The following is an 8,418-nucleotide window of genomic DNA, read 5'->3' as shown; positions in this document are numbered from 1 at the left end:
GTCAGTCGGGGCTCTCGGGGCTATCGGGGGTGCCGGGACTGCCGGGGGTGCCGGGGGGTGTCAGTCGGGGCTGTCGAGGGTGCCGGGACTGCCGGGGGTGCCGGGGCAGGCAGGGGGAGCGGCCGTGCGGGAGCCGCAGCTGCGCTCGGTGAACACAGCACAGCGAGTTTGTCACGGGAGAGAACCCCGGGAATGTTTGGAAGGGACCCTAAAGCCCATCCTGTGCCTGCCACTGTCCCAGGTGCCCCCAGCCCCAGTGTCCAGCCTGGCCTTGGGCACTGCCAGGGAACCAGGACAGCCCCAGCTGCTCCGGGCACCCTGGGCCGGGATCTCACCACTCTCACAGCCAGGAATCTCTCAGTATTCCATCTAATCCTGAGATAGCAATTCCCTCTCGTTCTGTCCCTTGTCCCCAGTCCCTCTCCAGCTCTCCTTTAGGCACTGGAAGGGGCTCTGAGCTCTCCCTGGAGCCTTCTCCAGGTGAACACCTCCGGCTCTCACCCATTTAACGTGGAATTAGGGTTCCCTCAGCCCGATTTTCCTCCCCTGGATACCTCGAGCCCTGCTGTTCATCCCTGGATTCAAAGCTCCTGCAGCAGCCACCTCGTATCCTCCGCTGTGCCAACATCTGTCAGCCCCGAAAAAGTCTGTTTTTAAAAGAATAGTAATTGTATCACAGGTTTCAGAGCTCGGATTTTATTTCCTTTCTCAAATAGTCATTACAAATACAGATTGTGCTTTATTGGAAGGGGCCTTTAATGAACGGTGTTCTTGTTTGCGTACAAGGAGCAGCTTCCAGTGCCATTCCCTGACAGTAATTGTGGGCTGAATGGAGCCAGCACAATGCTGGAGCGCCGTTAATGGCTATCCTGTGGATTGAGTGCTCCACTTTTGTCATTATCAGGCTACTTTTTAAAATGCAGGAATTAGTTAGGCCAGCAAAGAGTTAATTATGTTCCTTGTGACAGGAAACTCTCAAAGCACATTAATTGTGGAGAATTCTTTGTCTTTCATGCAAAGCAGAAAGTCGAAAGGCCTGGGCAGATGATATCATAGAGGCAGTGACCGGGAGCATCACTGGGAAGAGCAGAGCAGCAGCGATGGGTGCGGGAGGAAACCCCGGCGAGCTGCAGCATTTCGGGAGCCACGTCCTCATTTCTGTGTCACTGAGGGAAGAAACAGCACCCAGAGAGAGGCTGGCTGGCTCTGCTCATTTCCCAGCCTCTCTTTTCCCCGGCATTTCTCGGTTTCTAGCGCTCGTGCCTTGGCACATGTGAGAACAATCTCCCCGAGTTCCCAGAGCGGCATCACCTCTGTGCCGGGCCAGCCTGGCCTCCCCGGCCCAGGGGACAAACAGGGGACAAACAGGGGACAAACAGGGGACAAACAGAGCAGCTCAGGCCCTGGCTGGGACAGGGAACCCAGGAGCAAAGCCCCAGAGGAGCTGTGTGGGTTGGAAACACGAAGGGAGCGGCGCTGCCACTGCCACCAGACCCGCCAGGGGTTGTTGATTACGGGGCTGAGGAGGAGCAGGAATGATCAGCACAATCAGAGACGCTGTAATTAACTGCAGTATGTAAAAAACAAATGAAATAACTCCTCTCTGGTGATCACACGCCACGCTGGGCTGGGGGGTTTCACTCTACAGCTCACACAGGTCCTGCCAGGGTGGTCCAGCGGTGGCAGGGGTCCGGCAGCCCGCAGAAGGGACATCAGGGAAGAGGACGAGGACAATCCTCGGCTCTCTGGGGTTGGTGAGGTGCTGGCTCACCGAGCTGCTCAGCCTGGCCTCAGGGAGGGTCCCGGTGCCGGGAACAACGAGGTGAAACCACCGCCCACCTTCACCCCGAGCACTCTGCCAAGCCCCTGCAGGTGCGGCCGGACACGGGCCAGGGTCCCAGGGCCACCCCAGGCCCGGTGGCTCTGCTGTCCTCCTGCACAGACCTCGCTGTCCCCCGGGCTCTCCTCACTCCACACACGCTCTCATCAGCGGAGCCGTGAGCTGCAGCAGCACCCGGCCATCCCGGCCTGCCGCCTCACAATTAAACACAATCAAATATGCAAAAAAGCTCCAGCCACTTCTGCAAACAGTTCAGCCCTAAAGACAGCCTGAAGGAAAATAGAGGAACCAGCAACAACAGCTCGTTGGGCAGCTCCATTAAAAAAGAAAAGAATTGGGTGCAGGGAAGAGGAGCTGTGGTGGCAGCACCACGCTGGTTCCCTCTTCCAGCAGGTGAGATTGGCCCAATGGCAACAGGAATCTGGAGGATTTCCCCTTTTCCCTTTGCTTTTCTGGCACTGACCCTGCAGCACAGCACTGCTGGAGTCCTGCAGGTGAGGAAAGCCCAGGGACTGGTGTGGAATCCTCGGCTGAGTGATCAGTGCAGCCCATCCTTCACTGGCAGCGGGGTTTGCAGAGTGAGGGGGGCTGAGCAGTTGGGTGGTGGTGCAGGGCAATATTAATTATTTAGCATTATTTATTTATTAATAATTATTATTATATTAGAAAATTGATTTGTTCAATTATGGGTTAACAGAGCTTTTATTTTCATTGAAGCAGCCAGTTTCCACTCAAGGCTTTTTCAGTTGTTGCAGTTTCTCCTGGCTTATTGGCTGATTTAGCTTAACTAAGTCAGAATCAGTTGGATAATGTGTCTTGCCACACACCCAAGGCTTTTCCTACTGCAAATTATGAATAAACCTCCTCCCATTGAAAGCAGGAAAAGTTGATAGTGATCACACTTCTAAATGCAAACTCCAGGGAGGGACAGATTGGGCACTGCTGTACTTGGGGTTTATAGGGAAAAGAACAGGCTTCAATGAACATTTTTATATATAAATATTTTCCATGTGGATTTAATTAATTGATTTTAATGGGAAGTATTAATAGTGTAAGCCAATATTGCCGTTACTGCTGTGTGTGTTTCTAGCAGGATTAGCTCTCCTGAAATACAGACATTATTCTTAGGAGCCTGGGAAAGCCCTGGACACCGTGGGAGCCCCCAGGATGAGGCTCTGCTGCTCCTCCTGCCTGCCCTGGGCCACCTTGGCCTGAGGAGCTGCTCTGGAGCTCACACAGCACTGGCTTTGTCTCCCCAGGCTGGGAGCACAGGACCTGCGGCTGTCTCTGCTCTCCCTGTGAGCAGAGCGAGCTCTGCAGGGGGACAGCCACCACCTGCCGCAGCTTTTGGGGTGTCCCCAAGGTGAATCCGTGCTCTGCCATAGATGTATAGAGCATTTCTACATGTGTATGATAACTGCAGTGATGAGTGCTGTCACTGAGCTGACAGAGTTCCCCGAGGGGAGCTGAGGTGTGTGCGAGCCCTGGGCACACACAGAGCCCCGGGGCAGGGTGACACCTGAACGAGGGGCACACAGTTCATTTCAAATGTCCACGGTCCGTGTGGAACCCAAAATTCAGCTCAGCTTGGCAGGAGGCTTCACAGAACCTCGTGCAGCATGGCAGGTACAATTCACATTTCCAGGGTGACAAGAAGAAGGAATGGTCAGCTCCAGTGTGAGCAGCTGTGGAGGACCCTCAGTGAGGTGCTCCCTGCTGGAACGTGGGGAGTTTAGGGACCTGAATATTCCAGGAGAAAACTCCAGAGGTAATGGAAATACACACCTCGGCTCCAGCTCCCTCCTCCTCTCTCCCCATTTGCGGAGCTGAACGGGGATAAATGGTTTGAAGATGTTATCGGAGCTCCTCTCAAACACCTCTTGTCGCTGGAGGAGCCTCCAGTGTCCCTTTTATCTCCATCAGAGCCTGCTCTGTCTGGTGAGTGAAAGGGAGGGAGGGCTCAGCACAAATTACGCTGGTAATTCTTTTCCAGAACTAATTAACTTAAAAGATACTGTACTGATTGCAGAAAAGGTGTTAACAGAAGCTTAAGAAGTTGAAAAACAAAATTAATCTGCATTTGAGAAAGGCTCTCCCTTTAATCTCCGGCTTGTGATGTACCCAATAGCCTGAATGGAGCAGCCTGGAGCAAATAATGGCTCTGGTGATGCTGGGGGGAGCAGGAGCAGCTCTCCCACCTCTGCTGAGGAGCAGGAAGGGATTTTAATGTTCTCCATGGATCTCTCTTCCCACCTAACAGCTTGGTATTATGGAAAAAAAAAAAAAAAAGTGCCAGTCTTTGAATATTATTTTCACATAAATTCCTTACAAATCGTAAAATGAAACTTTTAAACCCGACTCCTTTAAATTTGGGAGTGCTCTATATTTCAAGGCATTTCGGATGCTGCTGGCAATATTTCTCTCTCTCATCCTATTTCCCTGCACTGTCCCTGCTCTCCTTTTCCATCCATCCTGCTTTGCCCTCTGCTGCAGCCGTGTCTGGCTGTGCCTGTCCCTGATTTACTCCGGGCTGGGGACAATCCTCAGCCCTGGTGCCAAGGACAGCTCGTGGGGCTGGGACAGGCCTGGGCTGTGCAGGGACCTGGCTCTGTCCCCTGAGTCCCCTCAGCCCAGCACAGCCTCGGTGGCTCTCCTGATCCAGGGTCTGAAATGATATTTTAGTTTATATTTCAGCAGGTTCACACTTCTGAGAGGCTGATTGCTCCCAAAGCTGTGAAATCTGGGAATTAATGACGTGCCAGTCCCTGGCAGGCCCTGCCTTGCCTTGGCTGCCCTGTTCCCTCCCCACAGCCTGGCGTGTCTGGAGCACATGGGACTGTGTCCCTCTGCCCTCGCTGCTCCTCCTTCTCACTGGGACACAGGAGGGTGCTTTCCCAGCTCTTCAGGGAAATAGATGTGTTATGGATTCATTTAGGAACACTCTCACTCCTGGTCTGCACCTGGGCACAACTGGGCCGAGTCTCCTCCAGGTGAGTTCCCAAGGAGAGGCCAAGGAGACGAGGGCACGCCAGGAGCTCGTTTACCCAGCGTGGACCATGCACTGACCAGGGACTGCTCACTGACCAATCCAACATCAATTATTGCCTTTGGCTGCCATTAAATAACCTCTGCCAAAAAATTAACCTGTGAACTGTCTGACATCCCACAGCAATATATCAAAATGCTGCCGGCATACTGATCCCTCCCCACGCTGTGCAACAAATCAATTAGGCTACCAATTCTCTTCATTAGAATTCATTTAAATCTCAATTAAAAAGTTAATTAAAAGTAAGAGTGAGAAGGAAATCATGTCTAACATTCTTATTAAACTCAAATCACCAAATTAATTTTAAATCCAAATCAACAATCAGAAGTGGAGACACGGAGGAGGAGCCGTGGGCAGCTGCTGTGCCGTGCCACGGGAGGAGGCTGCGCTTTGGTGCTCCCAAAGAGGCATCTCCTGGACCGTGACGCTGCTCAGAGCCCCGTGCCTGCCATTCTATCCCATTTCATTTTAAAGTACACTATATCTGGTTTCTGGGACGAATTTGTCTCTGTCAGACCGAGCCTTCAGCAGCCCCGTGAGTTCAAGCGGCTCCTGCTCCCACTCGGCTCCTGCCAGCTCAGCCCAGACCTGCTGCGTGGTTTTCCCTCTGGCTCCTGTGTTACAGGAGGTTTCTCTGGGGAAAGGGATCCTCTCTGGGGTGGAGGTGCCCTCGGTGGGGCTGCTGGCAGCCCCCTGTGCTCTCAGGGTTGGGAGGAGGGGGCTCATCCCGCTCCAAGCAGGCAGGACGGGCACCTGCGGCTTCCCGGAGATTGGATTTCATCAGGACACATTTCCCTCCCGTGCTCCTTTCTCTTGTTTTCCTAAGGTCCAAAACCAGAGCCCCTCGGCCGTGAGCATCCTCCTGACAAGCTCCAGAAGCCTCAGCCTGATTTCCCATGCAGTTCCTGGCACCGAGGTCTGGGTGGAGGTGGGCAGGGTCCACCCAGCCTCTCAGTCTCATTAATCATTTGGCTCTCCCTGGCTGCTCGCAGCATCTTCTGGAGGAACCCTTCTCTTTATTCATTCAGACAACCCTTTGGATTAAACAGAGCCAGCTAAATGTCAAACCAAATCTGAGTCTTGATGCAGATAATCATTTCAATAATATTTCTCCATTTGTGCCCAAACACCAGGGGAATAAAGCTTTTCTGCTGTCAGGTAGTGTAAGACTGCAGTTGGTGTAAATGCTTGACATTGAGCCAGATGGCTTAGCCGTGCTGCAAACATATGTTCAACAAGCAGGCTTGCACACATTGGAATTTTATTATTTTGCACTGGTGAGACATGCATATTTATTTACTTGACCCCCTTTGGTGTCACTTTGGTATTAAAACAAGCAGTTGTGGTGTCTCAGAGCCGAGGGGCAGCGGGGCTGGGTGTCCCAGGGAGGGAGCAGCTCCTGGGGCAGCCGGCTCCGAGCCGCTCCCTTCCCGGACCTGCGTTTACTCTGCAATTACAGCCGGAATTTCCACCCCTTCTTAAGGCCGGGGTCTCTCGACAGGTGATATATTATGCTCTGTCAAGTGCATCCCAAACATCTTGCTGAGATCACCAAATTAGAAAAAAAATAATCAGTGCAAAGGGGAAAAAAACGGAACAAGATAAAAAATCAGGATCTTTGGGTGGAGGCAGCGGTGGTGACACCGTCACACCGAGCCCAGCACAGGCAACGCTGCTTTTTTTTTTCCAGGCTGATATTAAATAGCTGCACATAAATCTAAGTAATTTCACCAAACAGCACTGGAACGGCCTGGCACCCAATCCACAACCCATTAAAAGCTGTAGGAAGCTTTCTGCACCTCCCATGTGCTCTGGGCTGGGCTCGTGTTGGATTTTGGATGCCGGCCCTGGTGCTGAGCAGAGCGGGTTTGCCCCGAGCCCAGCAGGGCAGGGCGAAGGCAGAGCCAGGCTGGGAGTGGTGAGGGCTGGGGTGGGGTCCTGTCTCTGCTCACCCCCGTCCCCACCGGGCACCTCTCCAGGCTGCTTTGGGTGGGACAGCCCTGAAATCCCCCCCAGTGCCCCCTGCCATGGCAGGGACACCTCCCCCTGCCCCAGGGGTCCCCAGCCCCAGTGTCCAGCCTGGGGCACTGCCAGGGATCCAGGGACAGCCCCAGCTGCTCTGGGCACTGTGCCAGGGCCTGGGCACCCTCCCAGGGGAGAATTCCCAGTTCCCAAAATCCCATCCAGCCCTGTCCTCTGGCACTGGGAGCCATTCCCCTCTGTGTCACTGCTGATGCATCTGGCTCCTCCACCCACACTATCCTCAGCTCTAGAGACAGAGATTAATTCAATCCACTATCTCATCCTTGCTGCTGGATGTTTAGTGAAAAACACCCCTGCTGGAGCTGGAGCAGGTCAGTCAGGAGCAGAGGGGAGGCCAGGAGCAGCCTCTGCTCTTTCATCAGAGCCTCTCTCGTTGTTATTGGGGCTGAGCTCCTGCTATTTTCAGCTTTAGGGGCAAGGCCCATCCATTATTTTTGTCCATGAAGTGCCACACACATCTGGGATGCTCTTTAAATAGTCACAATAACGATAATAATAATAATAATAACAATAATAATAATAATAATAATAATAATAATAATAATAATAATAATAATAATAACAACAATGGTGCTGCTCCCGACAAAGCTTCGTCTGTTCCCTGCTCTTTGCACTGCAGCAAAATTGCTCAGCAGCTCTGAGTCCCCACTTGTGGCACTTGAGTGGCGGTTCCTGGGGACAGGGTGACCCCACCTTAGGGACAGGGTGACCCCAGCCTGGGGGTGACCTGGGGCTCGCAGGGCTCGGCTCTGAGCTCTGCACAGCGCTGGGGCTGGGTGCCCTGACCCTGCCCTGTCCCCTGCAGGGGACACATCCCGGTGCTGGGTCACTTTGGGGAGGATGGGACAGGTGTGGTGTGACCCCGGGGCTGGCAGTGCCCTGACCCTGTCCTGTCCCCTGCAGGGGACACAGCCCGGTGCTGGGTCACTTTGGGGAGGATGGGACAGGTGTGGTGTGACCCCGGGGCTGGCAGTGTCCCCAGCCCTCCCTGGCACCGTGCCACCGGTGATGCGCTGCCCAGATTGCACAGGCGGGAGGTAGATTTGCTGCATGTGAAATAGGATTATCCTTATTATGAGCTAAAAGTCTTTTCTTCCCCATTTCTGACTCTTTGGAGGTTCGAAAGGGGGCGGGCAGATGGGAGCAGTGGCTGGATGAGCCGTGCCGGGGTGGCGGGTACGGGGCTGCCGTGTTGGGATGTGGCTCTGCTTCCAGGAGCTCTCATTCCCAAAAAACCAGCACTACTAAACAGTCAGTTTGATTTATATCTGTGGATAAACCATCCTTCCTTAGCAATGTCCTGCTGAGATTCACTTGGGAGCAGAGGTGCCTCTGGGGGTGGCAAGAAAAAATCCATCAGTGTTTTCAGCAGAATTTGGGGGTTTGGGGTTGCCTTGTGGCCAGAGCTCTCCGGGTACAAAGCCACTGCAGCTGCAGGTGGTCCTGGCACATCCCTGCAGGGCACAGGGTGCCCATCCAGCCCAACCCA

Source organism: Parus major, chromosome 7, assembly GCF_001522545.3.
Source record: "Parus major isolate Abel chromosome 7, Parus_major1.1, whole genome shotgun sequence".
Taxonomy (NCBI): domain Eukaryota; kingdom Metazoa; phylum Chordata; class Aves; order Passeriformes; family Paridae; genus Parus; species Parus major.
Note: the sequence above shows the minus strand (reverse complement) of the source record.